Below are 17219 nucleotides of genomic sequence, written 5' to 3' on the forward strand. Positions count from 1 at the left end.
AAATGCACAGGTTTGTTGTAGATCCTATAGGTTGTTTAAATGACGTAATTTACCGGATATGTCACCCAAAAAATCATGAAATGTTTACTTTGTGGAATTCACATCAACAAATGTACGGATTCATCAAAATTTTCAGTAATTAGGAGTATATGTAAATATGGAGTTGTTCATCGAGGCTGGTGTCGTATGACCCGGGATAATATGTCGCATCCATGCAATGTCATGAGCAATTCCGGATGATGTATTTGTTAGAAAAATTAAGATCATTGATTCATCAAACTCCTTAGTATTATGCGATTTTGACACTCATCTGCAATTACGTAGTAAATCAAAGTATTAGTTGCACTCGTGAGAGTTGCTGAAAGAAAAGAAAATACTGTTTATAGCAATCTTTAAATGTCCTATTCATTCTTGTCCCCAAATTTAACATTTACGCAGTTAATGTTGGTTCCATAAATTCATATATCTATTTATTTACTACATGGATGTGCAGAGAAAATGTAGTTCAATCACCATGCATAGATCCGATCCTTTGACGAATTTGGCTCCTGTTTTTTTGTTGGTTTTTTTGGCACTCTAGTTTTCCTTTTAGCTCTTACAAGGTGATTGTTATTTCGGATTTTCAAAATTTCGGCTTGACCATCACTGAAGACACATTATGTGTCGAAATGCGCATCTGGTGCATCAAAATTGGTACTGTATAAGTTTTACATTACAGACATTCATTAATATCCAACCTCTCTGATCAGTTACGGGTTCACCCATATAATGCCTAGCGTGCGGTGCGCATTTAGAAATATAAAAGTAAAAACTCACGTGAATCCATCTTTTCCTATCATTTTGTAAAACGAACATTTATCTATTTATATGTGCTCATAATTTGAAATACGTTCTCCTGTTTTATTTTTTTTTAAAATATAAATCATATTGATTGTAGAACGTTCTCATGGACGCACGTTATCTTTTAAACAAAACGAGGATGTGAAGAGGTCTACGCCAAAGTCCTCGATAATATATTAATATGCGCAGTGCGTGATGACCTAGGGGAATTGAAGAAAGTTCAATTTAAAAAAATCCACACCTAACACATTCGTTCACGTCCCCTGTGTATTTCCATCTTTTCTTTATAGATTATTATATCATCAAATGGATCTATCATTATGGAAGTCATTTTTGCCGAACCTTGGATAACATTTACATTGCTAGTATTTCAAACATAGTGGTAATTTATCAGCTTAGAGAAGAGACACATCTTACTTTAGTCTTAGACTAGTCATTAATCAATGCTATAGAAAAAGATTGACAATCAATTTTTTTTTTTTTTTTTTTTTGGTTTCACGCGAAAGATTAATAAATTCATTTCAGTCAAATTGTGCTTTTGGTGTATAGTATTTCTCTACACATAATACTGTACGAAAGAAATGCATTTTCGACATAGAAAAAAGAGCATTGGCTCCAGAACGATTCAGAATTTGACACGAAAAGAAAGCAAGCTTCGAGGCAGTAGATCACAGACAATCCCAAAGAGCAATTTTCTTCACCTGTACAATATATATTTCTCTTCTTACCTGAACCTGTTCCGCACTTCAAACAAACACGAAATGGGTCTTTAGAATATGTGCAAGGATTAAATTTCAACATTACGCTTATTCAATTTATCACTTCTCATTTGTATTCCACTCTCATTTCCGTCAATATTCCCCGCCGTTTAAATAAAAATACTGTATAAATTTATAAATCAAGATTTATACACGCATTGTTCACAACTGCAGCGCATTCATGAGAAAATGGCTACCATCAAATTGGAATTTTTAAAGACATCAGAGGCAACAATATTAAGGATGTAAATGTTATCTTTTATTCATAGCTTGGAAATATTGTATTGCTTCAGCTCGTTAATGCAAAACAGGGATATGTTTCACTCCCCATAAATCCTGACAACGGTCTCCGTAATTCAAGGGCACAGCTATAAATCTAAATTGCGGTGGAGAATTTCAGAACCAGATAAAACCAGTTAAATGATATAGGATAATGGATTATAAATGCTATTAAATAATAAAGAAAAAATAATTACAACGGATTAGATTTCTTATAACAATAAATTCATGATAACGAATTGGAAATTGAATGTTGATAGATTCTAAGTGGGGTTCTCTGTCGATCCCTTTCAAAGCATGTTGATTCTGATGCACTTTTTTACAAATGGGTCATGGTAATTCCGAAGCAAAGTGTTTGTAATATTTATTTAAATAACAGTGCACAAATCAAAATCAAAATGTTCCCAATCAACAACATATTTTTTTATCTTATTGATAGGATGCATGCCTGGATACTTTGGCCAGAACTGCAATAGAACCTGTAAATATCCACGTTACGGTATGCGCTGTATGGGGAAGTGTGACTGTGAACAGGACAGATGTAACTTTGTGACCGGATGTCAGCATTACGGTTTGATTGGCATGTACTCAATGGAGGGATTTTTAATAAGTATTTATTAAAGGATACAGTGCATTGATTGTTAATAAATCAAAGAGAGCAGCCTAATGAATTTGAATCACTTTTGAAAACTTGGTAGCCAAGGAGAAATAGCTTGAAGGAGTAAAACAACATGAACCTTTGTTTGCCATGGTAAAACGGAATTTTGATAATTGTGACTGAACATTTTAACAATACCACTAGAATTTTACATTTACATATGAACATTTCAGACACATCAACGATGTTAGAACTATCAAGCTTCATCTCTCGAAATCGAAAAAGATCAGCAGGTGCGTATGCTAAGTTATCTTCAGAATGAGATATGTCGTTTTTTTGTAATGGTTAGCTTTAAGAATTCTCTTAAAATTTACATGTTTTAATAACAAAATACTTCATGTTACATTTCTTGTTACAAAAATTGGCATGTTCGGTGAGATGGAATGTTGTAACACATATATGTCTGCACTCACCTTCATCATCAAATAAATGATGGTTTTTAAGATTCATCAAGCAAGGCAATAGTGGGTTAGGTGTTGTCAAGTTCCACCACCATCAACTGCGAATACACACGTACTGACTCAAATTTCCAAACGAAACCTATCCATAATGTATTGATAGAATATATCTATAGTCAATGAAATGCATTTTAAAATAATATTTTGAATTCAATTTAAAATAACAATGAAAAAAAATATTGGGGATTTCATCAAGGTTATGTTATATGCATGTGGTTTTTTTTAACTCTGCCTACTACATGTACCAGTTCATGCGTAGGGATGTGCAGCTTGAATACATGAACATACCTACATTCTTTATATTGATTTAACAGACAGAAAACTCGAAAAAATTAATATAGTAAATTACAGTGGTTAAATGAAGTAACCCAATAAATCAAAGTAACTGAAAAACAATCAATATAGTGTCCATGATGCGTTTAAAGACACGATGCGTTTTGCAGATAGGATGCGTTTAAAGACTGGATATGCGGTTTACAGATTAAGCGTTTTACAAACACGATGTGTTTACAGACATGATGCGTTTACAGACAGCATGTGTTTTGTAGACAGCATGCGTTTTACAGACATGATGCGTTTTACAGACATAATGCGTTTTGTAGACACAATGCATTTAACAGACACGATGCGTTTTACAGATAGCATCGTTTTACAGATAGGATGTGTTTTACAGGCAGCATGCGTTTTACAGATATGCATCATGTCTGTAAAACGCATGCATTATGCGTTTAGAGACATGGTGCGTTTTACAGACAGCATGCGCTTTCCAGACATGATGTGTTTTACAGACAGAATGTGTTTACATATCCTATATCAAATGACAACTTTGATACCATTCTTGATAAGATAATGAACAATCACAAGAAAAAGGAAGATTTTAGCTTGCATTCGTTTTGTGAAATTAACATTTTCTTTCTGTGGGGAAAACCAATCGATATCAGAAGAACAAGAGAGACTCGTCGACGGGATCGTATAAAGTGAAATCAGAAAGTCCAACATTGTAAAAGTCCATTGATACCAAACATGCAGCTAAAGTAACTGTGTCTTTTCTATGTACCATCCGAGCTGTCGATGTTGACATTCAGGAGAATCTAACGTGGGATGAGAGTGTAAGCGTTCTTATGATGGATGCTTGGAATGAAAATGTTCTGATTTTAAGGAGTAGATAAAATAATTAAACAAATCTTGTGTTTTATTTTCAGATTCTTGTTAATAAATATAAACAGCTTACCCCGATTACCATTGAATTATTGTATCTGTTTTTGTCAGATACACGCACTGTATGGATATCTGTAGTCCTGCTCCATTACTCAGTAAACGCAAAATTTTCCCATTTGCCCGATGGTCAGCTACATGTAATTTGATATAAGAGCAAAGGCTGAACGGGCACGTGGAAATGCATTATGCATATATAAAGAGATATATGATGCACACATTCACACATATACTCACAAACACACACACACCACATGTACGTGTGTGTGTGTGCGTGCATTTTCAGTTCTTATATTTATATAAGTTGATTGACATGGGTTTCAACAATCTCGTTAAAAGTCAGCATTTCGCATATTCCATGTTCGTTTCAACGATCTAATTTACCAATACAAATTATCAGTAGGTAAAATGCTGTTTGCCATGATTCAAACTAACTGAGGCCGATTTCAACTACTGATTGTCCGTTTGCCTGATCAAGATATTGGGATCACGGCAGTTGTGGCTGGTCGACAAGGGGTTTTTACTCCTCCTAAGCATCTGATCCCAGGTGAAAATTAAAGTTTGTTGAAATTCTGATACCCAGGGGGTAGGGTTGGGGCACAACATATTATCAAAGTTTTACGTGTTTGCCCAACTTTGTATGTTGTGTCGCTCATAGGAGCTACGAGATTGATCACTGTTACTTATCTTCGCCTTTCATAATAGTGTCGAATATTTAAGAATTTTAAATTTAGAAATATTTCGTTATGTCATAGTTGAACTTATTTTGGATGGATTAGACCCACGCATCCTCAAACATTTGGGCGTAACTATAATATATATCTATAACATATCTATAGAAGTTGTAGACCTGCAGACTGTTTACGTGTTATACATGTATACCGAAAAGATTAACGATACCGAGGATACATACTCCTCCCATGTACCTGATCCCACCTCGACTATTTTCAGGGAGGTGTGTATGTATGAGGTCCTAACTCTTAAATCATTTTCTTTATAAGGCCACATAAGATGAGATTCTTATTTCTGACACAAGTTCGACAATAAAACAACACAACACACAAAATGAACTACCAACGATACGCAGCAGCTTTAATGTTATAACAATACGATTTATTACATGACACCACGTGCGTATAAGTTGGATTGTATCCACTCATTTGTGATACAAGATCAGCAATAAGGTAACATACATTTTTTGTAACATACTACAGTGTACATGTAAGTGAACTAGACAGCAGCTTACAATGTAGAGAACGGAAAAAGCATACTGAAACATACATGTACATTTATTGAATTCATCTATAAGAAATATATCAATACATATGGAAATTTATTCAAACATTTCGGTTGAGCATCACTGAAGAGACATAATTTGTCGAAATGCGCATCTGGTGCATCAAAATTGATACCATATAATTTTTACATCATGAATCACATCGTTGCTTAAAACAATTAAAGTTCAAGATTGTTAGACACATAACATCGTTCTGTGAGTGGATTGTTAATGTATCCATCTTTCGCCGATCCCGACCACCACCCTCTATGACTCTTACAAATCCTGCGAACCACACAAACCGAAGCTCCACCATATTTCAAATTCTGTAGTCCATAAACCTAAATGTTTTTGACAGTTCCTGTAAACGCTTTGAGGAAAATCTCCCGCATTCTAGTATAGGAAAGAAGTTTACCAGTCATGCATCTCGAAACCATTCTCAAGAACTTCAACATCAGCTGTTTTTAATTTGTAAACAATGTTAAACTTTTAAAGGATGTAACAAAGCATCATTAAACCCAAATGGCATCTCCCATATGACTTCACACTTAAAGAACATGCCACACAAATCTTGATCAATTATCAGAATTTGTATCAAACAACAAATTTCAAATAATATTTCCAGCTTCCATGCCAAATAAATAACAGCATCTACAAATTGTGCAATTAACTAAATTGTAAAATGACAGAATTGCATATAAGATAATACTGGAAATGAAAATGAAAATTAACAATTAAGATTCATACTAGAAAGACATAATTCAATAGTAGGAAATCATCGATCTCTCCCAAAAGCATTCTCTGAAATTAAGCATAACAATTACAATCATTCTACATTTTAAATCTTCTATACTGAAAATAATAGATTTCAATTTATCAGAAGGGTAACATTCTTTCCCAACAGGAAGATTTCTCCTCTTTACAATATGTGCTTTGATGGTATTTGAAATTAAAATAAACCAAAAAAGGCGAAGACTCTTACAAAGGAATTATATGCGTTCAAAACCCTGTAAATGTAAATATATATTCTAAAATTCTACCAATCAAATAATTTGAAGGAACTATCCAGGCATTCCAGTTTTTCCATTTCAAGGTAAGATTATCAACTGCAAAGGAGCAACATTTTCAACTTTTGCATTATAATCCCAAGTAAATACATTTATACCGTAAGGACCCCGCGCACGATATTTTCATCAAATAGACTTCGAGTTCTACCCCAATCACCCAAAAATCAAAATCAACAATCTGACTTAGATAATCTGTTGATCATTCATCTCTCTGGGAATCCATTCTATCTGTAAACGGATTTTATATTCTAGACTTTAAAAAAATCGTTGCAATCTCTTATCATTGCATAATCCCCCCCCCTTTTTACAATAGACAAGGCATTTGTAAATATGTGAACCATTTAATATTCTTTCTTTCCAGAACAGGAAAAAAAAAGAAGCAAAAGACACTCTCTACGGCCACTATTTCTTCCCATGTGGATCTATTCTTTCTCTCCTTTTTTACAGATACACCATAAGAAACAGCATTATCTATATGTAAACAATAATCATCAAATCACGTCTCATTTGCGTCAGTATAGCCAATCCGATTGGAACCTGAAATATACTTCATTTCTCTTCTATTGATTTTATCTAACATATTTTCCCTTGCTGAATTCAATTGATACTTCCTTCAGATGAATATATCATGCTATTCCAGGATGTTGCAGATAACGTATCAATGCTACACCATCTAGTCACAAGATGAGAAACAGTGCCAATAACAATAGACATAGAAATTACCATACCACCAGGCTAACAGTACGCCTTACTCTCAGTGTCTGAAAGTTTGCTAATTCTTCGTTTAGGGACCTGAATGATAAGTGCACTGTTCACAATTCAAATATATGCTTTAAAATTCTATCTTTTGACAGGGTATTCACATACACTGTAGACTTTTAAGCCTTTGGTATGAGACCTGATAAAACCATATTTGAGTACATTTCACATGCTTTTACATAATCAGTGACATGCAAAACCGTTATCTAAACGCATCAAAATGGTCCCCCTTTCTTCGTCATTTCTTGTTCAAGGCCTCAAGGCCCGGCCCCACTGGCCTTTAGGAAGATTTGCGTATGAATTGCGCACAAAATTGGTTTATATTCGCTAAACATCCGCAATATTCGTGAAACATGCTTGTATGAGTCGGCCGACATCCGCACACGTCCGCAATTATCCGCAGAGGCACATTTTTCCGTTCCCAGGATTTTTGAGCTGCACAAAATTTTGGTTGCCGATGACTTCCGCCTTACATACGCAATACATACGCAATGCATACTCAATCTATGCGCTGTATATCCGCTGATATCCGCTGTTGACGGGGTATTGCTGCTTGGCAGCGGACTGGAACAGAGTGTAAAACGGATATATAGCGTGCCCATCACGTCCACATCACGAACTAAAATAATTTGTAGCGAATGTATACAGACTGCCCACAAATAATGCGTTTGTATTACGTCTGCTTTGCATCTGATTTGCGAACAATTTGCGAATGCATAACAAAAGCTTCACGTAAACTCAAATTTCGATATGAATGTGACATAAATCGACATATTTGCCAGTCCTTTACCAGTTGTATCCGTCATGGGAGAGCATCCGCAATCGCATTCACTTTTATTCGTGAAATATCCACGTTTATTCGTCATATATTCGCTATACATTATTAGTATATCCGTAATTCATACTAAGAAATTTGTCATTTTGGCCAATTTTGTCGCGGAGGACAACGAACGCCCGGAATTTGTATACTCAATTCATGAGCAATTAATCCTCTCCCCAGTGGGACCGGGCCTCAAGTAAGCTCGGCGAAAATGTATGATGTAAAAGTAAGACCCAACAGTAAAACATGGAATTGAAAATAACGCGTAACTATCAAAATTCCAAGCAAATCACAAACATTTCCTTGAATCTAGATTGAATCCTCTTTTACCGCTGTAATCCACTGGAACTGAAAGAGGATTAGTAGGAAAAGGCACTGCGTATTCCTCTGAGATCAAACCATTGTCTTACAGATCTATAATCGCACCTCGTACAATTTTGTCCTCCTGTACAGCAAAATTGTTGTTCTTGGAAAATCTACCCTGTAGCAAAGAAATTACGGAATATTGTAATCAAAACTAAGTGTATCAAAAATAACCTTGCATGCATTAATATTTTTCCAAAACTGAAAATTACCTTTTTAACGATCCTTTACACAAACTTTACCGTTTTCTTTGTATTCATGAATAACAATCATCAAACTGTAAGATATCAAAATAGATATTTCCATAGAATACGCATCAGATCAGATTCTCTTTCCGTCCTATTTGCTCGGGTTGAGTAATCGGTTTTCCACAGTGAAAACATCTGGTGGCGAATTCCAGGAAATCCAAACTGAAAGAGTGATGACTCACGGAGTGGCTGCCTTGGAAAATGAAAATAAGACGGAGCAAAGCCCCTAACATCATTAGAAATATTATTTCTAGACTTTTATTTTTCTGTTTGTTTTTCTTTAAGAGCCTTATTTTCACCTTGTTGATACGCTCTCCATCATCAGAATCATTTGCTACAGAGTTCGAGATGTAATACTTAACTCTGCAACAGCGAACGGGAGATATACCGACCATTTTTATAAGTTTATTGCGTTTTTATCGAATTATATTTTCTTTCACCTGTACAATCCTTACACTAATCATGTTTGTTATCATTCAACGCCGACAAAGCTTGAGTTAAAGTACCAGAAACCTTCTCGTAATGTCCATATTGTTCTTAATTACCTGAATTTTTTCAGGTAGAACTTTGGTCACCTTGGTGCTTTCTAACCTGATAGGAAACAGAGGACACGATTCTTCTTTGAATTGATTCAGTTGCATCGCCACAGTACGTTCCATATCGGACTTTTACTCCATCATCTTATTCAGAATGAATTGAAGCATCTAATCCGCTTGAGCCCAAAACTACACACATTATATTCACCTGTGCGCGCCATCAAAGTGAATATAACATGTTTCTTACAGTTGCAGGACCTCAATTGACGTGTATAGCGGAAAATGGTCTCATTTGAACTGAGTGAATATTTATGTACCGTGTTTTAAGAAAATTATTTAAATTTTTTTTTTGGACAGCATATTTTTTATGGCATCAGTATTGTTACATTTTTGCCAACTCTTGCAGAAAACACGATTTGTTGCAATTCTAGATATATTATTCACTTGTTGGTATAGTGTGAATATACATGTAAAGTTTCCTGTACCGTTCATTTTCAAAACGTTATGTGTAATATAGAGAACATATCGGCTTAATTTATCAATGAAACGTTATACTTTATACCTGGGGATGTCAAGGTCGTTAAGGTTTCGCATCCTAAGGCTGGGTCGCAATCACTATCGGAACAGTTACACATGTTCAAACAGCGCATTCCGTAGTACGGGAACTTGCAGATGTTGTTGCACTTTATTCCCCAGTAACCAGGAGGACAAGCTGAAAAACATTTTGAAAAATATCGCTTATAAATTTCATTCAAATAGACTTTAACAAAATATCGCAAACGGTACAATATTGGCCCGTTGGACAGCGAAATTCAACCCGGAAGCATATTGTGCACTCTGAATTGATGCACCACATATTCTAAATAGAAAGGCCTTAGAGTGGGTCATGGTGCACCAATCTACATGACATGTGAACTGATTCTGTATTTCTCTGATATTGGGGTTGTGACAAAATGTCGGTACAATATTTATCTATGCTGATAAAAAGTCAGGGAAATCATCTGATCTACTTTTAGCTCTAAAGTGGGTCGTGGTGCACCCATTAAGTTGAAATGTTTGAACTGATTATGCATTTTTCTGAGAAGGAGGTTGTGACAAAATTTCAGAGCAATATATCTGTGATCATAGAAAAATAAACTGAAAAAACTGTTTGACCTACTTCTACCCCTCAAGTACATGTAGGTCATAGTACGCCAATCCCGCTGAAATGCAAAACAGAACTCGTATTCCTCCAAGCGGAAGCCTGGGACTAAATTTCAGCGTAATATCGGTTTTCATAATGAAAAAAGCCCGGAAAACCATTTGACCTATTTTAGCCCAAAAGTAGGTCAAGGATGGACCAATCCAGCTGAAATTCAATCTGAACTTGTATTCCTGCAAGAGGAAGCCTGTGATTAAATTTCAGCACAACATCTGTATTCGCAATGAAAGAAAAGCCCGGAAAACTGTTTGACTTATTCTTAGCCCAAAAGTAGATCAAGGATGGGCCAATGCAGCTGAAATGCAAACTGAACTTGTACTGCTCAAAGGGGAAGCCTGTGACTAAATTGCAGGACAATATATGTACCCATTATGAAAAAAAACAAAACAGGAGAACTGTTTGACCTACTTTTAGTCCTAAGGTAGGTCACGGACGGACGGGTCAATCCAGCAGATATGCTAACTTAACTTCCATTCCTCTTAGAGGAAGCTTATGTGTAAATTACAGGGCAATATTTGTATCTGTAACGAAAACGTCCGGAAATCTGTTTGACCTACTTGTAGCTCCAAAGTAATTCAAGGACGGACCAATCCAGCGAAAATGGAAACTCACTCTTACACTTCATGGGGGAGAAATTGTGACCAAATTTCAAAGTTGTATATGCTTTTGTTACGGAAAATAGTGATCGACGATAACGCCGACAGTTTGAATTATTTTCGTTTATAAAACTCATTAAATTAAATATGAAATGATCGGACTACGTTGGACTTGTGTTACGAAATGTTTAACACCCTTTGTATGACAATATTCGATCTGTTTCTTGGAACTATGGTGATTTTGAGCTTTGTTTACAACCGGTATCCTATTTTCATGTCATCCTGTGTTAGATATTTGTATATAGGTTGAGAACAAAATGGATAAGAAGCCCCTGTGTTTGAACTGAGTGAATAGTTATGCACTGTACTCATAGGGGCCAAGCCCGTCTCTGGCCCGAATTATGTGATGTAAGTAGCGTATAATTAATGTGAAACTTTAATCTACAGGTCCGATATCTTCTACACTAGTCTGAATTTAGCTGCTGTCATAGGCCAGCAATCACTCGGTGAGCTGGACATGTAAATGTTTTAGTAAAAATAAACATGTGAAATCGAGAAAACGATGACGTATATCTTTGTTATCTCAAGAACCTGTAGCTTCAAATTTGACATGCAAGTAGTTAAAACATTAGCCTATGCAAGGAGACCTGCAAATTACGCACACCGCACCTACATCTAGTTTAAGAATTTTTAGGCAATTGAAACAAGTGGGTAGTTTTGCGTTTATCTTGGTCTGAGTTAGACCCCTCACTATATTTATGGTATTACAGAGTTCGGGTCCAAAACGGGCTTAGCCTCTGTGACTGTACTTTAGAAAATGCTTTACATTTTTGCGGCAATTAGATTTTGGAACGCAGTTCGCAGTTCACTATTCGCAATTCAATAGCGAACTGCATTCTAGAACGCAGTTCACAATTCTTTCTATATGCACAAAACAACACCACACTGGAATTATAAGGATGGGGTGCCAGTTACCAACCCTAAACACTGTGAAGAAATGGTGATGGTAATATCTCTAGTTACAGAGATCCGCGCCTCCAACTTTTATACATAACGCATTACACTTAGTGAATAAACATCGGCTTTGGAATCATCGGAGACATCTACTCAGGGGACTGAAATATTTATAGTAGGGTGTTAGTGGTCCTCTCCCACCACTGTGAAGAAATGGTGATGTTACTCTCACTAGTTACGGAGATCCTCCCTCCAAGTTTTATGCATAACGCATTACATTTAGACAAAAAACATCGGGTTCGGAATCATCGAAGACCCCTACCCCGGGGACTGAAATTTTTGGGGGACTGAATTTTTTGTAGTAAGGTATTAGTGGTCCTCTCCCACCACTGTAAAGAAATGGTGATGTTACTCTCTCTAGTTACGGAGATCCGCCCCTCCAAGTTTTATGCATAATGCATTACACCTAGTGAATAAACATCGGGTTCGGAATCATCGGAGACATCTACTCAGGGGACTGAAATATTTATGGCAGGGTGTTAGTGGTTCTCTCCCACCACTATGAAGAAATGGTGATGTTACTCTCTCTAGTTACGGAGATACGCCCCTCCAAGTTTTATGCATAATGCATTACACTTAGTGAATAAACATCGGGTTCGGTATTAGCGAAGACCCTTACCCCGGGGACTGAAGTTTTTGTGCTAGGGTATTAGTGGTCCTCTCCCACCAATGTGAAAAAACGGTGATAATACTCTCTCTATTACGGAGATCCCCCTCCAAGTTTTATGCATAACGCATTACATTTAGTAAAAAAAACATCGGGTTCGGAATCATCGAAGACTCCTACGTCGGGGACTGAAATTTTTGGGGGACTGAAATTTTTGTACTAAGGTATTAGTGGTCCTCTCCCACCACTGTAAAGAAATGGTGATGTTACTATCTCTAGCTACGGAGATCCGCACCTCCAAGTTTTATGCATAACGCATTAAACATCGGGTTCGAATTCATCGAAGACCCCTACCCCAGGGACTGAAATTTTTGTAGTAAGGTATCAGTGGTCATCTCCCACCACTGTGAAGAAATAGTTATGTTACTGTCTCTAGTTACGGGGATCTGCCCCTCCAAGTTTTATGCATAACCCATAACAAGTGAATAAACATCGGGTTCGGAATCATCGAAGACCCCTACCCCGGGGACTGAAATTTTTGTAGTAAGGTATTAGTGGTCATCTCCCACCACTGTGAAGAAAAGCTGATGTTACTGTCTCTAGTTACGGAGATCCGCCCCTTCAAGTTTTATGCATAACCCATAACAGTTAGTGAATAAACATCGGGCTCGGAATCATCGAAGATCCCAATCCCTGGGACTGAAATTTTTGTGGTAGGGTGTCAGTTGTCCTTTCCCATCACTGTGAAGAAATGGTGTTGTTACTCTCTCTAGTTACGGAGACCCCCCTCCAAGTTTTATGCATAATGCATTACACTTAGAGAATAAACATCGGGTTTGGAATCATCGAAGACCCCTACCTCGGGGACTGGCATTTTTTTTAGTAGGGTGTACGTGGTTCTCTCCCACCACTGTGAAGAAATGGTGATGTTACTCTCGTTAGTTATGGAGATCCGCGCTTCCGATATTTTTAAATAACACATTACACTAAGTGAATAATAATCGGGTTCGGAATTATCGAAAACCCCTACCCCGGGGACTGAAATTTTTGAGGTAGGGTACAAGTGGTCCTCTCCCACCACTGTGAAGAAATGGTGATGTTACTCTCTCTAGTTACGGAGATCCGCCCCTCCAACTTTTTTTTATGAAAACCTCCATCAAAGTACATGTATATTGAAAATAAGTTTCGGTCAAATGTAATTAACTCGGGATTTTAGAAATAAATCGCTCGATTGTTTGTAATTTTGCTTGTTAATCATCAACAATGCTCCAATTTCTATATGAGGAAGTAGTTATGTTAAACAGCGCATTTGTCAGAGAGAGAGAGAGAGAGAGAGAGAGAGAGAGAGAGAGAGAGAGAGAGAGAGAGAGAGCACATCGGTAATTATTAAATATCCCTATTACATGTACATGTTGTACACGTATGCTTGTCATTTACTGGATATACTAATTCGCATTCAAAACAGGAATTGTCTGCAAGTAGCATTATTTAAACATAGAATTTAAGAATATTTTGACGAAGAAAGAAGACTAAAAGAAAAAATTTCAAAACCAGGTTTTCTCAGAAACATAATATTTAGTGTTTGGTATCGTTGGAATTGGCTCAAAATGCTGAAAAACATTATAAGTATCGAGGGGGGGGGGGGGGCATTGACATCCCCCCTTAAAATTCCACTCTTATCATGATTATTTGGCCTGCGGCACATTTTCACATCTCCTGCAGGGCGCCCGTGGCCAGAACAAAGCTCCTACAAAGCTATGTGTATTCGCAAATAACAGACAATGTAGATCACGGAAGACACGGTGTATCTCCGTGGATTTTCCACCGTGGTCTTTCCGCAGTGGGGTGTATATAACTCATGTCGTGTACTGTAATGTAGATTCATAATGAAGACTAATAACAACTCAATCTTTGAAGAAACCGCTAAATGAGTATGTAGACAAGTAAGTGGATCCCTAAGGTTATCATTTTCCGCCCTTAGTATGGGGCTGTAGGGGTGTACCATCTGGGGTCTTCCAAAGGTGGGACCACTTTTCAGACCTTTCTAATAAATGACGAAAGGGTGTTGTAATAAAACAAAACTGATAAAGGGTAAAGAAGAATGACGTTAAAGATATAGAACCTATACAAGGAGTCCCATTATCTGGGGCCTCATAAAGGTGGGGTCACTTTTCAGACCTCTCTAATAATTGAATATTTGGTAATGAAAGAAAACAAAGCTGATAGACGGATAGAGAACAAAGTCAAACATATACAACATTTTAAAGGTCACATAGGCCTATAAGGACGATTGAGCTTACCTGAAAGTTCTTGAGTTTACATCATGTAGGGTCATAATGAAGTCTACCCCAGTACATGTAATAACAAATTAATCTTTGAAAAGTACGCAAAAACAGTATGCAGGCAAGGAAGGGGATCCCTCGGACTATCATTTTCCGCCTTCAATTTTGGACTGATGTGGTACAACCTTACGCCTCGATCCCAAGGGTGGGGCAACATTTCAGACTTTTCTTATCTTTAAATATTGGGTGATAAAAGAAACCAATTTTGATATAAGGATATGAGGGCAACAAAGTCACAAATATAGAACCCTTCAAAGGGGTCAAATAGGCCTTTAAGGGTAATTGAGCTCACCTGAAAGTTCATGATTTTCCATCATGTAAGATCACATATAAGGAAGACTAATAACAACTAAAACGTTGAAGTGTCCACAAAAAGAGTATGGGGGTAAGAAGGGGAAACCCTAGGATTATCATTTTCCGCCCTCAGTTTGCTACTGCTGGGGTCCCACCTAGAGCCTTCCGAGTCTCGGTCCATTTTCAGAACTCTTTAATGATTAATCATGGGGTACTTTAACTCCAACCCACATAGTTATCTCCATGGGGGATTGCAAAGAATATGTTTCTCTGCAGTACTCTGGTCTGCCGCTATTTTGTCGGAGTGTTTTAGTTTAGTTTAAGTTATTCAGTTTGAATTAAATTGAGGTTTAGTAATTGTTTTAGACAGATAGAATGAATTATTTAGACATTTTGTAATAAAACATGTAGTAGCTTTGTATATGTTTGTGTATGAGGGTGATGCATTTGTCTATGGATGAGATATCTTCTTTGTTGGGCTTGTGCCCCCCCCCCCCCCCCCGATACCCCAGTGGTAGCGCGACATAACTCCATATCCCCGTACTTACACATGAGTAGGTTGGGAGGCAATGTTTGCTTTAGTTTAGACAACCCGCGGAGTGGAAGTGCCCATGGCGGTATGATAGACCCTAAGTGATTATTTCTCTCCGTCCTTTTTGTTTGAAGGAGGGGGTGAAAGGTTCAGGGGTGGCAATTGTAGGGGTGGGGTTTCTGGTCCCCATTTCATTTTTCAGAAGATTGACAGTTTAAATTTTAGATGGGGATCCATAGTGTTGGTGCGACTCCCCAAATAACTTGATTAGTTTCGCTTCGCCTAAGAAAAGCTCTAGTTTTAGGGACTTAGATAGGTTGGCTGACGACTACTCGTCTCCCATGGGGGAGGGGGTCAGTTATGCCCGATATCCCAGGGAGACCTACTACGACTATACAGTCGTGGGTTACATACCCAGTTCTAGGAATCTCCCAGAATATCATACCCCAATCACCGCATCCCTTCATTCCAGTGTTGGAGAGATCAGCCCAATCCCCTCACCGATAGGTTGATGACCAGACCCCAAGCCAGTACGGTCACGGTTTGTATCAGGTGTTCTAATCACCGCCAGTATATCCCTACACCAAGGCTGTATCCCCTAGTTGCCCTGTTGTTGGAGCCGGGGTTATTCTTGGAACTCACCAGGTCCTGAAGTCCCTCCATTGTCCTGATCTCAAAGAATCCTCTGGCCCTTTACCATGCAGTATTTCATTTCCTTGACTCTAGGTCGGGGGAGTGACCAGTACGCCTAATCCTTGGTATCCCTGTGGTTTGTGGATATGCGGGCACATATATGCACCACATCGTTGCCATGACCGTCCTTTATCATTAGCAGGGGCCGTCTGCTCATTTTCAGGCACAGCCTTGTAACCACTGTTTGTAGGGAGAGGGAGAGGGGGTAGAGTAGCCAACGTTTCGTTCCAGTTACATTTAGGTGAACCAGAATCATAAACGATTTTCTCTGAGCGTTCCGCCCGGGGGCTATCCCAAGTACAACACACACACCCCACCCCCACCCAGGTCCCCGGTACTCTTATGCAGGGGAAAGTGCGATTGGCAAAGGTAGAAACTCGCCTAGGTACACGGATCTGCGGTATGATGGGAAATCTACTTGGCAATCCTTCTTCCACAAGATTGTTCAGCTACATGTAGCTTGCAATCAACAATTGAAAGAGATGAAGCATCACAACCAATTCTACTTCTCCTTAAATGACACTTCAAGCGACTATTACACCTTGTTGTTGGAGATGGACGATAACCCCTCACTGGCTGAAATCTTGAGACGTTTCGAGAAGCGCTTCAAATCGTCAGTGCATACATCAAATGAATTCCCAGTCAGTTTCTCGGTGTGGGAGA

The 17219-nt window shown here is 37.8% G+C and overlaps 1 long non-coding RNA gene across 1 annotated transcript; it reads left to right on the forward strand.

The window, feature by feature from the left end:
* The first annotated feature begins 2506 nt into the window (after nucleotides 1-2506).
* On the forward strand, nucleotides 2507-4221 carry LOC130052817 (uncharacterized). Its single transcript, XR_008801217.1, has 2 exons — nucleotides 2507-2768; nucleotides 3632-4221. It is a non-coding gene; the product is annotated as an uncharacterized LOC130052817 (long non-coding RNA).
* The last annotated feature ends 12998 nt before the right edge of the window (nucleotides 4222-17219 follow it).

The sequence above is a fragment of the Ostrea edulis genome, chromosome 3, assembly GCF_947568905.1.
Source record: "Ostrea edulis chromosome 3, xbOstEdul1.1, whole genome shotgun sequence".
NCBI classification, from domain to species: Eukaryota; Metazoa; Mollusca; class Bivalvia; order Ostreida; family Ostreidae; genus Ostrea; species Ostrea edulis.